General features: G+C 36.6%; 1 protein-coding gene across 11 annotated transcripts in view; it reads right to left on the reverse strand.

Moving 5' to 3' along the window:
- Positions 1-13,566, reverse strand: part of SGMS1 (sphingomyelin synthase 1) — a 319,772-nt gene that overhangs the window by 144,302 nt on the left and 161,904 nt on the right. For all 11 annotated transcript variants that reach the window (XM_063727644.1, XM_063727650.1, XM_063727645.1 and 8 more), the window contains one exon: positions 12,742-12,883. The gene's annotated coding sequence lies outside the window, so the exon portion shown is untranslated. The remainder of the gene's footprint in view (positions 1-12,741; positions 12,884-13,566) is intronic.

The raw sequence follows: 13,566 nt of genomic DNA on the forward strand, positions 1-13,566 counted from the left end.
AGTCAGTGTGGCGATTCCTCAGGGATCTAGAACTAGAAATACCATTTGACCCAGCCATTCCATTACTGGGTATATACCCAAAGGACTATAAATCATGCTGCTATAAAGATACATGCACACGTATGTTTATTGCGGCACTATTCACAATAGCAAAGACTTGGAACCAACCCAAATGTCCAACAATGATAGACTGGATTAAGAAAATGTGGCATATATACATCACAGAATACTATGCAGCCATAAAAAAGGATGAGTTCATGTCCTTTGTAGGGACATGGATGAAATTGGAAATCATCATTCTCAGTAAACTATCGCAAGGACAAAAAACCAAACACCGCAAGTCCTCACTCATAGATGGGAATTGAACAATGAGAACACATGGACACAGGAAGGGGAACATCACACTCTGGGGACTATTGTGGGGTCGGGGGAGGGGGGAGGGATAGCATTAGGAGATATACCTAATGCTAAATGACGAGTTAATGGGTGCAGCACACCAGCATGGCACATGTATACATATGCAACTAACCTGCACATTGTGCATATGTACCCTAAAACTTAAAGTATAATAAAAAAAAAAAAAAAAAAAAGAATGAAAGACAGGCCAGGCATGGTGGCTCACTCCTGTAATCCCAGCACTTTGGGAGGCTGAGGTGGGTGAATCACCTGAGGTCGGGAGTTTGAGACCAGCCTGACCAACATGGAGAAACCCCATCTCTACTAAAAATATAAAATTAGCCGGGCGTGGTGGCGCATGCCTGTAATCTCAGCTACTCAGGAAGCTGAGGCAGGAGAATCGCTTGAACCCAGGAGGCAGAGATTGCGGTGAACCAACATGGTGCCATTGTACTCCAGCCTGAGCAACAAGAGTGAAACTCCGCCAAAAAAAAAAAAAAAAAAAAAAAGAATGAAAAGACATATACACACTAGGAGAAAATATTTGCAAAAGGCATACTGATAAAGACTTGTTATCCAAAATATTCAAAGAACTCTTAAAACTTAACAATAAGAAAACAATTACCTTGATTTAAAAATGGGCTGAAGACCTTAACGGAGAAATCACCAAAGAAGACTTATGGATAAAAATAAGCATATGAAAAGGGCTCCACATAATATATCATCAGGGAAATGCAAATTAAGACAACATGACATACCACTACATACCTACTGAAATTTTTTTAGGTCTTTAAATCTCACATATAAAATGAGAACAGAGGAATTTTTAAAGCAAGCAATATGTTTTAAAAAGAGAGAAAATAAAAAGCAGAAAGTGTAGCTCCTAAAATTTATTTCTTAAACTTAAGAGCTCTGGAAAACCAGGTAATAATTTTGAGGTTCCGTTAGTTGAGCACAGAAAACTAATCCTTCTACCTACCCGCCTATCTATTATTTTTGCTTGAGAACAGATATGGTTAAATCCTGTGTTCACAATGTATAACACATTCTGCTAGGAGCTGGAAAGCTTCCTAAGATGAACAATGATTTCCTTTTAGAGTAACCTGGCGTAGTGGAGGGAGTGCAGGGCTTTGATTATGACAGATCTGAGTCTGAACAAGAGGTCCAGTGCTTATGAACTATGTAGTCTTAGACAAGGCTGAGCTCCAGTTTCCTGCAAAATAAAAAAAGTATCAAGGGCTCTGTACTTAACCCTGAACTACTCTTTCCTAGGATGGTCTTGCCCCGATAGAGCAGGCTCACCCCTCCACTTTCTTCATGTCCTTACTTCAATGTTGCCTTCTCAATGAGGCCTTCCTGGCTTCTCTACAAATAGTGTGTGCGTGTGTGTATGTGTACACACACACACATACACACGCCCCAATTAGACTTATACTCCCCATCCACTTCTCTGCTTTATTTTTTGCCATAGCCTCTGATCCAACAGGTTATCAGTGATAACCCTGATCACCACTTAGCATACATGTGTTTTCCTTATTCATCTAGTTTGTCATCTTTCTCCCACTAGACTATTAGCTCCATAATACACATGTTGGTTGTTCTTTTTTTTCTACTTGTCAATTTTGCTCACTGACTAAAATGTCTAAAGGAGGGCCTAGAAAATGAAAGTGTCACTAAAAATCCACAGAATTAAGTAAGATAATGAAGGTCCCTGCAAGATTCCAGGGCTTCATTCAAGATCATGTAAATAAAGACCTTAGAATATAAAAGGCACTTAGTTAATATTATCTTTAGAGAAGAGACTCTATGAAACCATTAATAGAATTTGTTTTTAATAATGAGAATAAGTGTCAGAGGTGACACAAGACAGTTGATTCAGCAACAAAAATATGAAAGAAGAAATAATTTCTATAAATCCATGGTAGTGAAATCATATCATTCTGGGTTATTCTATGTGATGAGACTAAGAAATTTATACTTTACAGGAAACAAAGTTGAAGAGAGGAGTGAGTATGAAAGCAGATTAAGGATTACAAGTGGATGTTATTTATGTGCCCTTCACCCCTGGTTAGCCACCCCTAACTGGGCCCAGTAACTGAAACAGACAACAAAGTCAGTTTTATTTTTCTTTGATTTATTCACTTTAACAGAGGGAAAGGGAATAGAATGTGAGAATGCTGGGACAATAATCATGCCTTCAAATATTTTTCTTGACAACTGCTTTTCTGACTGTATGGGAGTCTATAAGTGAGTATATTAATAATTAATATTTTCCCAGCAAACATTTTAGAAGAAAAAGATTCCATAAATAAGCTATTAGTTACCTAATTTGTATTTCAATTATGGTTTCTTTCCCAAAATAGTTCAGGAAGAAATAAATATAGGAAGTTAATATAAAAATATCCAACACATTTTTAAATGTGATATAAAAAAATTATCAAGTGACCTAAGATTAAAAAACCCAGTATAAAAAAGAGAAAAAGACTTATCCACATCAAGAAAGCTTTCTTCATTTTAATAATTTCCTAATAAACCTTTTAAATTAGTAAACTTTCCTTATCAACTTAAATTTATTCAATTTATTAAAAATATCATTGATATAATATTCAGAAATGTACTCATTGCATTAAAAATACAAACAACTGTTAAAAGAAAAAGAAAACTCTAGGAGAATTTATATTTACGTTCTAAAATTTGAACAAAAAATAACAAATAGTGGATGCTTTGGATTAAGTAATTTTAAAGTCTGAAAATATTTATAACATGAGATGCAAACTATTTTCCTTCTTAGAAACTATTTCCAATATGAAGTAAACATTATAATTATTAAAAAAATGATTGTTAATGGCTAAATGTGGAGATCTGTCAAGCTTACACATTTTAAAAAATTAAAACTTCCAAACACAGCTACTTAACAATCATAATAAATATAGCTTTCTAAGCCCTCCAAATGCTAATTTTAAAATTTCTAATCATAATGTAGTCTTATGTTAGCATGTGGCTACAAGTGATGCTATGAATCCAGTTGGCATGTTTACCGTGTTATGTTGCTTATTCCTCTCATGGCAGAGATTTAAAACACACTACTAACTTTCAAAAACCTCAAAACACATAACTGTACCAGGCAACCATTATCCCTACTCTGATCATTAAAACTTGAGCATTCTACCAATTTAAATCAATGTTTATTCCATTTAATATTTCCTTAATACCATAATACATGCTAAAAATTATTCATCAGTGTAAGTCACACAAAATATATTCCTGGTTCACGGAAATTATGTTCTAATGTGGCAATGCAGACTGAGGGCTTGGTCAGAAGACTACTTGCATTATATCAGTAACACGAGCAGCAGACCCTCCTCTGCAGAATTAATAAAACATGGGATTCTGAAGAAAAAATATTAAAGTTCATAACAGTATGTGATTCATTCAGGTGAGTGGCACACATATGTGTTACATATTTCTATCAAATGGCAATGCTTCTCACTAGATATACCCCTATTTAGTGCTGAAGAATTACAGAGTCAGCTGAACTGCAGATCTGCACACTGCACGTTTAAGCCATAACATTAAAAATATCTTCTTGAGACTAGTTTCTTTTTTTGAAATCACTAACATATTCTACTAATTGCAACTATTTGCTCTTACAAATAATATTACACTCATTCAGAATCAAATGAAATAACATTGAGTAAAAGGACTAAGGTACTACAGAGTCTCTCTCAGGGTATCATTAAATGGACCCATGGCAGATATCATGTAACAAATAATATTTCCTTATTATTTGTTATTTCTCAGTTATAGAGCATTACTTAGGAATCAAATCCTACTTAGAAGGGTAAAATATATATAGTACATATAGTAAAATATTATAAAATTAATCTATAAATACATATAGTAAAATGCTAGAAAATCAAATGGACAAAAATAAATCTCATTTCGATAAATAATATCTCCAAGACATCAAAGTCTCAGCCAACTTAGAGAGCACATTACAAGGGGTTATTCTCCACCTCACTCTTCACCTAATCTGACTGTGTATAGCAGACATTTAAATTAAAAGAGGAGGCTGAGCTGTACCTAAGTTTTTAATAATTTTTTGAGTTCTGTCATAAATGAGTTTCCACCTCATCTATAGAAGCACATACTAAAAACAAAACAACAAAATAGGTCTATTTTTGAAGAATGATACACTAGATACCTTAAACTGGTCTCTCTTAATGAAAATAAGTGAAGCATAATAAAGTGTAAAATCTCTGTAAATGCACCAATGAGGTGACAATAAAGTATGAAATTCACAGAAGCCAAAACAAAGTAAGAGTGAGAATGCTGGGAGGTAGAAAAGCACCAGGGCCACAACCCTAGTAATACTGAACTTCCATTATAATGACTGCACAGAGCAAGAGAGAGAAAAGACAAAACCAGGACCACTCAAGCTGGTGAGTTTAACAGACCCCTGCGTAAAACTGGAACTTCACAAAACTATACCCTCATTATATGGGCAAATTAGAAATAAACTTGCTACACCAAAAGAGGAACTGCTTTTTTAACCGTAGCATCTTAAGGGGGTGGAAAATCTCCCTTGAAAATTCATAACCAACAACCAGTATTTATGTTGTTTTGTGGTCTAAATTTATGCTATATTCTTCAAAAAACCTCAGGCAGAGAATATAATGTAAAGAGTGTCTAGATTGATAGCGGCTACAGACACTTGGGAGAAGCAAATATAAATACTCTCTGGAAAAATCTACCTTCAATCTAGGCCTTGAACAGCTCACACAGATAAAACTTCCAAGGAATATGAGTTCATAGTCAATAAATCATAGAAATACAAGGAAATAAGAGACCATCAGTGAGAGCCAACAGAAACAGGCAAATGAATCAGATCTGAAAATATTTCAAATACTAGAATTATCAGCATAAAATAAGTATATTTAATATATTTCAATAAATAAGAGAAATTTAAAAGGGAGTAAAATTTTATCTGAAAAAACTACCATGTTGACTTGAAAAGTGACCAAAAATGGTATTTAAAAATTAAAAGATAAAAAACTCATGTGAATTCATTCAATGTATATTTATTAAGCACCTATGTACTAAGTATTACACCTTGGTCTAGGCTCTGGGGATAAAACTGTAGGATAAAAAATAAAATAAAATAAAATTTAAAAATATAAAAATCCCTGTCATCAAGGACGGCTTAAACAGCAGATTAGAAATAGCTGAAGAAAGAACTGGCGAACCAAGTGACAAATCCAAAGAAACCGTCCAGAATTGTAACATAAAGATGATGATATCAAAAATATGAAAGAAGGATGTGGAAGATGAGTGAGAAAGTCCAACATGTGTTCTTCGATTTCCAGAAAGAAATAATAAAGAAAATGGGGAAGAAGCATTATTCTAAGAAATAATGATAAAATATTCCTAATAGCAATATTTAGGCCCAGAAAACCCAAAGATTCTCAGGGAGAGACAGAGGGAGAAGGAAGGAAGGAAGAAGGAAGGAAGGAAGGAAGGAAGGAAGGAAGGAAGGAAGGAAGGAAGGAAGGGCAGGGGAGGGGAGGGGAGGAGGGGGGGAGGGGAGTGGGGGAGGGGAGGGGAGGGAGGGAGGGAGGGAGGAAGGAAGGGAGAAAGGGCGAAAAGGAGGGAGGGAAAAGCTGGGAGAGAAGGAGTTTCCCCACTTAGATATAAACAAATCACAGACTCCTAAAAACAAAGCAAAATCTTTAAAGCAGCCAGAAAGAAAAAAGAGATGATCTATTCAAACTAGACTTTGAACATTAATTTACATAGGCAAAAAAAAAAAAGAAAGAAAGAAAGAAATGAGTTTTCCAGATAGCAGCTTGAGCAAAAGCACAACAGAAAGGGGAACAGAAAGTCTGGGTAGAGCCTAAAGTTTGCACAGGGTAAAAGCAGGGATATGGTTAGAAATACACAATGGGGACAGATCATGGGGGGCCTCACATGTCGAGCTAAAGAGTCTGGCCTTTATCACTCTCAAGTGAGTGGAGGGTAAAGTAAAGGCTTTTAAGAAGGGAATAGAACTATGAATGTAGCATCAGAAAAACTAACTAATCAGCTAGACCAGATGCAGAGATACCAACGGAAAAGCTATTAAAACAGACTAGCCTGTGGTAAAAAGGACCTCACTAGAGTGGTGATAGAGTAGCGACAAGGGACAAAAAGAAACAGAGAAAAAGGACATTATATATATAAAGGGGAAAAAATGGGGGAAAAAAATCAGTGAGGCTTAGTGATCCATTCAACATGGGTCACAATGAGTCTAAGATGCTTAAGGTAATCAGTCCAACTTCTCTCTCTTCAACTTTTATGAGCAGTATATCAGTTTTCCCCGGAACTGGAAACTTCTTTTTATATGCTATAGTCCAGCAATTTATTATTATTTTACAATTCTACTTTAACAAACTACCTAAGAAATGAAGCTGTCTCAGTTTTTACCACTGAAATGTGGCACTTGATAAAGCTTAATTGCTATAGAAAACACAATTTTGATGGAGGAAATCTTACCTTTTCTCTGAATTATTTAATGAGAGTTGGTGAATATAAAAATTCACCAACTTATATGCAGTACAAGAAGTAAACAGCCAACAAGAACATAGGTCATGCATTTTAGACTTGATCTAAAATAGTCTTTCCTACCCAAAAACACTCTTGCTCTATTTTCTTTCTAGCATATTTGAAATATTGTTTACCTCCCTCTTTATTACTTGTCTCCCTGAAGACCCTGCCCAACCCCTTTTGGACTGTAAGTTCCATGAGAGAAATGATCTTGTTTGTTTTCCCTGCTCACTATTGTGTTCTAGTATCTAGGAAAGTGCCAGGCATGAGGTAGAGATATTCACTAGATAAATGACTAACAGAATGAATGGCTATACCCAGGGCTGCAGCACTGCACAATTCTAGGGGTATCATTCACTCAAATCTTGTTGAATGTCACCCCAACAGTTGTAGCCATATACACAGTTCATATACAAACAGCTCAGGCCCTATTTGACACCAATATATCCTGTTATGTTTGCAAATTGGTCAAAATTTACCCCTTTCCTGATGGAGAAAGCAAGAATTTTCTCTCCAGTTTTCACCTCAAGACTAAGCTCATTCTCTGAATAACTAAATATATATTAACATTAAGGTCTTCATACATTGATATCCCTGCACCAACTATCTGGTAAATAAAGCTAAGATTTTTACCTGTGGTTAAGGATTCTGGGCACCAATTGTAAATTAGCCATTGCAAACTCTTTAGTTAGTTCCTCATTCTTTGCTGGTTAAAAACATCTTTGGAGAAAATTCTCTAGTCAGTCAACTGAGCTGTGGAACAAAAACCACTAAAATTTTTTATTCGGGAGTAGCTGGTTCTGTGATTCACCAATATAAATCTTCAATTTAAGAGAGCCCACCGAAAAAGGTTTTAAATGAGTCTAGAAATAGATAATGAAGATTTCACAGACTGTCTGGCTGAATTTCATATACCACATCACTCTGATGGAAAGAGCATCTTCCTACTGGGTAATCCACATCAACGAGAATATAGAAATCAGTCTCCTGTGGGCCTTTAACAGGTTATACCTTCCACTACTCACTGCTCTGATCACTAAAAGGTTACTTTCTACCACCAATGCTTGTGAGGCTATCACTCTTTCATCTCTCCTAACCCTAACATTTCTGAGGTGCCTCTATGGAAACCACTATCATAAAAGCAGGCTAATCTATGGGAAGTCCAACCAGAGGACCTATGGTAAATGTCAAACCCAAGAAGGACTGTGTCACTGCAGGAGAATTATAAGCATAATGGAAACTTGGAAGTAATACTGTCTGGATGTCCATTTTCCATCTCTTTTTCATCCACCCATAGGATCTACAATGCCCCAGTGATTTTCACAGTCTTTACTCCCTTAAGCAGTAGTCCTTTCTTTCAGCAAAAATTTGTGGAAGTTCAATACATAAAACATATAAAGGCAGAGCTGCTGGTTGATGGGACAATAAGGACAATTATTGACAATAAGGAGGCTTTGTCCTCCCTCACCCCTTACCTACTCACATGACACTATGGAATCCCAAGGAAAATAAGGAACCATGTCTGAAAAGTAATGGTTTGGTGAGGATGATAGTGATTTAACTTAATATAGTCTTTAAGAGAATAAGAAGTAATAATAAGTCATAGTCCTAGCTTCATAGGAGCCTTTTCTGAGTAGAGTGCTTCTGTTACATGTTCACCCATTTCAGTTGTAATCAACTTCTCAGTTTGATAACTTTAATACCTAGGAGCACAGAACTCTTTGGTTTCAGGAAAAGTCACATTAATACTACATTATGCATGTCTCTCCAACCTCATTCATGACACCTGGGGTTTCCTCACGTAAGTGTAGCTGCTGACCCAGGGTTTGGCCCACGTGAAATATTTAGGAGAAGAAAAAAGGTTTAGTCAAGTAGTAAAGCCAACTAGGAGAGCCAAATCACCTGCAAATCAGGATTTGAGAAGTTTCATCTAAGTATGAAAACACTGAAGTTACTTGTCACAGACAAGCCACCTCAAAGAAAGAAAAATGGGTTTTCAAAGTTTCCCAGTCAAAAGAGAATTTTCCCATGCTACAGTCATGCACAGCATTTGTACTGGGAAACTTCAAGTCAGGTTCATTGCATGATGTGACAGAGGAAGTGATCGAAACTGGATTTTCTCATCTTTTCTGAAAGCATCATTAGGATATCATTATGAAAACTAGTGGCAATTATGTTCTTGTTTTTTAGAGAGGTTTTAACTAAATTGAATGAGGATTAGGTTTACTAATAGAATGGATTCAGATGCTATTACCCAAAGGGAATACTTATAGCCACTAAAAGTATGTTGCAAAAGAACATTTAAGCACATAGGAAAAATGTTGCAATTATGCTAAGTAAAAATGGATATAGAACACTAAGATTTTAAGTTTGCATTTTTAAAAAGGCATACATCTTCATAGGAATAAAAACTGGAAGCATCTTTACCAAAATATTATCAATGGCTATATCTGAGTGGTAATGTTTATTTTGTTGTTTAAACTTTTCAATATTTACCAAATTTTCTTTTTTCCTTTTTGTTCATACTTAAGCAAATGTTTTTTACATTTTTCTTCTTTTCTACTTTTATCTTAGGTTCAGGAGATATATGTGCAGGTTTGCTACATGGGTAGGTTGTGTGTTGCTGAGGCTTGGTGTATGAAGGATCCCACCACCAAGGTAGTAAGCACAGTACCCAACAGTTAGTCTTCCAATCCATGTCTCCCCAACCCTCTCTCTCAAGCATTCCCCACTGTCTATCGTTCCCATCTTTATGTATTCAATGTTTAGCTCCCACGTATAAGTGAGAACGTGTGCTTTTTGGTTTTCTGTTCCTGTATTAGTTCGCTTAGAATAATGGTCTCCAGTTGCATCCATGTTACTGCAAAGGACATGATTTCATTTTTTTTTATGGCTGTAAATATTCATCAAATTTTCTATGTAGAATCAGGAAAAGACACTTAAAAGCAGAAAGAAATTTTATTTACTGAAAAGAAATGGTGTACCTAAAATTCTGAGATTCATATATAAATGCCAGAGCTGTCCTTAACTGTGTGATTATATGGCCAAATTCCAGTCCCAACTTGCTTTGGAAGAAACAGCTGCTCATGCAACTGCTAAGGTGAGTCGACCCTAATTGCTGCTAGCAGCATGGTAAGCACCGGGTGGGAAATGGCATGCAGCCCAAGCAGACACATCCAGTTCTCAAGAGGGGCTCGGTCCATCATTGACCAGAATTGCCACTATCCTGATAAAACCTCGTTGATGAACAACACCAAGCCCATCTAGAAGCTTTCGCTTCTGTGAGGAGGAGGCTTATTTAGCTGTTTAGGACTGCCCTTGTTTGAATGCTAAACATAAGAAAATTCTCAGACATGTTTATGATCTAAATGTCACTACTGTGTATAATCAGCAAGGCAATGTAATTGTTAGAAACAATTTAAGTTCAATTCTGGCTCTGCTATTTTTTTTTTTTTTTTTTTTTGAGGTGGAGTCTCGCTCCGTCGCCCAGGCTGGAGTGCAGTGGCACAATCTCGGCTCACCGCAAGCTCCGCCTCCCAGGTTCACGCCATTTTCCTGCCTCAGCCTCCCGAGTAGCTGGGACTACAGGCACCCGCCACCACGCCCGGCTAATTTTTTTTGTATTTTTAGTAGAGACAGGGTTTCACCGTGTTAGCCATGAGAGTCTCAATCTCCTGACCTCGTGATCCGCCCGTCTCAGGCTCCCAAAGTGCTGGGATTACAGGCATGAGCCACCGCACGCGGCCGGCTCTGCTATTTCGTAATCACATGAACTTGGGTAAGTTTCACAATCTTATAAACCTCAGTGTATTCCTCTTTCAGTGAGGTTGACCACATCTATCTCTCAGGATTTTTACGATGATTTAAAATATTTTCAGTATGTACATCTACTAATTTAATGAGAACATTCTAGAAGCCTAAATATATAAAAATTTCAAATTATTTAGCCCCTTATTGAAAAAAATCAGATACCATATATTCTTAAACTTACTTAAACTTAAAACCTATATCCTTCTATATAGGACAACTTCCTGGCTATACACATTGAAAGTGGTCACTGAGCCAAAACTAAGTACTTGAATAGATGTTCTATATTTTAAAGAATTCAGGTTCCAAAACAACTTTGTGAACTGTGGAAGAATATTTCTGGAAAAATCTTTTCATTCTTCTATGTCATCTTCAATAACTCTGTACTAGTAGGACCATATTAGAGATATAAAAGTCCATTCCTGTCTCCCATGCTAGACTCATAATCAACTCAGAAAACACAGAATCAATGAAGACATCAGAGCCTATGTGGGAAAGAGGGCATATTTTAATAATGTCTCATACCAATAATATATTCTCAGTGATATTATAAAAATAATAAAAGTTGAAAATACTTAATTTTAATGGTTCAAATTAAGTGTTATAATTATAAACCAAATAAAATGCCACGAAATGGGGGGAAAGTAGCAAAAGCTGAAAAAAGTAGAGAAGACTAAAATTCCACAAGAATGAGAATTTTTTTTTAGACAGAGTTTCACTCTCGTTGCCCAGGCTGGAGTGCAGTGGCAAGATCTCAGCTCACTGCAACCTCCGCCTCCCAGGTTCAAGTGATTCTCCTGCCTCAGCCTCCCAAGTAGCTGGGACTACAGGCACCCACCACCATGCCCGGCTAACTTTTGTATTTTTAGTAGAGAGGGGGTTTCACCATGTTGGCCAGGCTGGTCTCATACTCCTGACCTCAGGTGATCTGCCCGCCTTGGCCTCCCAAAGTGCTGGGATTACAGGCGTGAGCCACCATGCCCAGCTGAATAAGAATATTTTAAAAACTCTGCTTCAAAAAGGGAATACAGCAGGGCATACTATTTCTATGGTACACTATTTAAGACAGACTCAGTGCTGAATCCCATTCCTGCCACTTACTCTCTGGGAATAGCAGGCCAGTTGTTTAACCACTTGGAACCTTATTTCCTCATCTGCAAAATGGGACTTGCTTAATGCTTTCATGATGGTGTGACAAAGACACATAAAATACTCAGCACAAGGTACATTTGTAGTGTTCTTCATTGGTAGATGGAAAAAAAAAAAGACTACAAAAATCCTAAAGGATCACGGTGACATATGACAATAACATAGGCTGTGCCTTACAAAGAGAGCCAGTGCATCCAAAGCCAGACATCCACCAAAGGTCACAGGATATGAAATAATGGGTGCCGCTGATCTTGATGATACATTGTTGAGGAGATAAAAATTAAAGGTTAAAAAAACAAGAAAATGAGGTAAATATTTAATGGGGGTCAAAGAGACAAGCAGGTCAAAGTAAATGACTAAGAGGGAACTGGTCAATCTGATACAACCACATCGAATCAGAAATGGCCTTGATGATGTTCAGGGAAAAGTAAAGCCAGTAACAGCTGGTTTATGAGACACATTTGCTGAGCTTTGACATTGACTGCTCTACTCCCAGGAAAGAAGGCAATGAGGTCTTTAGCTAGAAATTTGCTATCACTTTCATGTGACAAGAGTCTAATGTCCTTGAGGCATTGGGAAGGACACTCAAGGGTCTGAATCAGAGTTCATCAAAGAGTGACGAGTGATATCCCACCACACAGTCAAGGTTACTGAAAGACAGACACCAGGTATTTCAGGCCTGAGAGTTCTGTCCTATGAACAGTGGGATTCAAAAGAAGAGCTCATTCCCAGAGAATGACTCCACTTGACTGAGTAGAGCAGTGTGGGCCACATCAGGTTCAATCCAAGTTCTCTGTCAATACATACCTGCAACAGCTACTGTTTTGCATTTATCAACAGGTTCCTTTAAAAGTATTCTCAGGTACGCTTGCTGAGGCAGGGTCTCATCTTCTATTTCATGTTTCCCAACCAGACACTTTTGGGCATCCCAAAGAACTCAATGGTGTGCCTGGAACAGAGAAGCAGTTTCAGTTTAACCACTTCAAAACGGAATCACAAAATTCTAAGGCTGAGAGAGATTGTGTAAATTCAGTCCAGCTCACTATAAATAAAAGGATTAAAGTACTTATAAACTTGGAAACAAAGAATTCATAATGAACCTTCCCTACCTCCTCCCATTTTTTCTTTCTTTTCTAGCTTTTTAATTGTTGTATTTTTTACAGTAGTATAATATATACATATAATATAAAGCTTACTCCATCTTTTCTAATTAAAAGTTAAGTCTTAGGCCTATAACTATAAAAGGTGTTTCTCCTTTTATATATGTATCTACTATTTTTAGTTGCCAACAAATAATTGATTATCATAAATTAAGTATAAGCTTGAAGTTTCAGCTTCAAACTGAAAACAAAGGTAACTACTGAGTTATCATTTTTACAAGCTGATTTATAAAAATGTCATGATCTCTCTGGGGCCAAAACATTACCCTCATAAGTAACAGCTTTTATAGTTATATATGTGTAAATGGTACACATTTCCTGGTAGCATAATCAGGAAGCTAGAGATAATGTCTTGTATTAAAGAACAAAGAGGGCTGTTCATTTAGTGCCTCATTCATAGTAATTTGTACTTATATGTGAAAGAATATGGAATCTAATGGTAGTCAGAAAGGTAGTATATTTTAGTTTGATC

The sequence above is a fragment of the Pongo abelii genome, chromosome 8 (assembly GCF_028885655.2).
Source record: "Pongo abelii isolate AG06213 chromosome 8, NHGRI_mPonAbe1-v2.0_pri, whole genome shotgun sequence".
Classification (NCBI taxonomy): Eukaryota; Metazoa; Chordata; class Mammalia; order Primates; family Hominidae; genus Pongo; species Pongo abelii.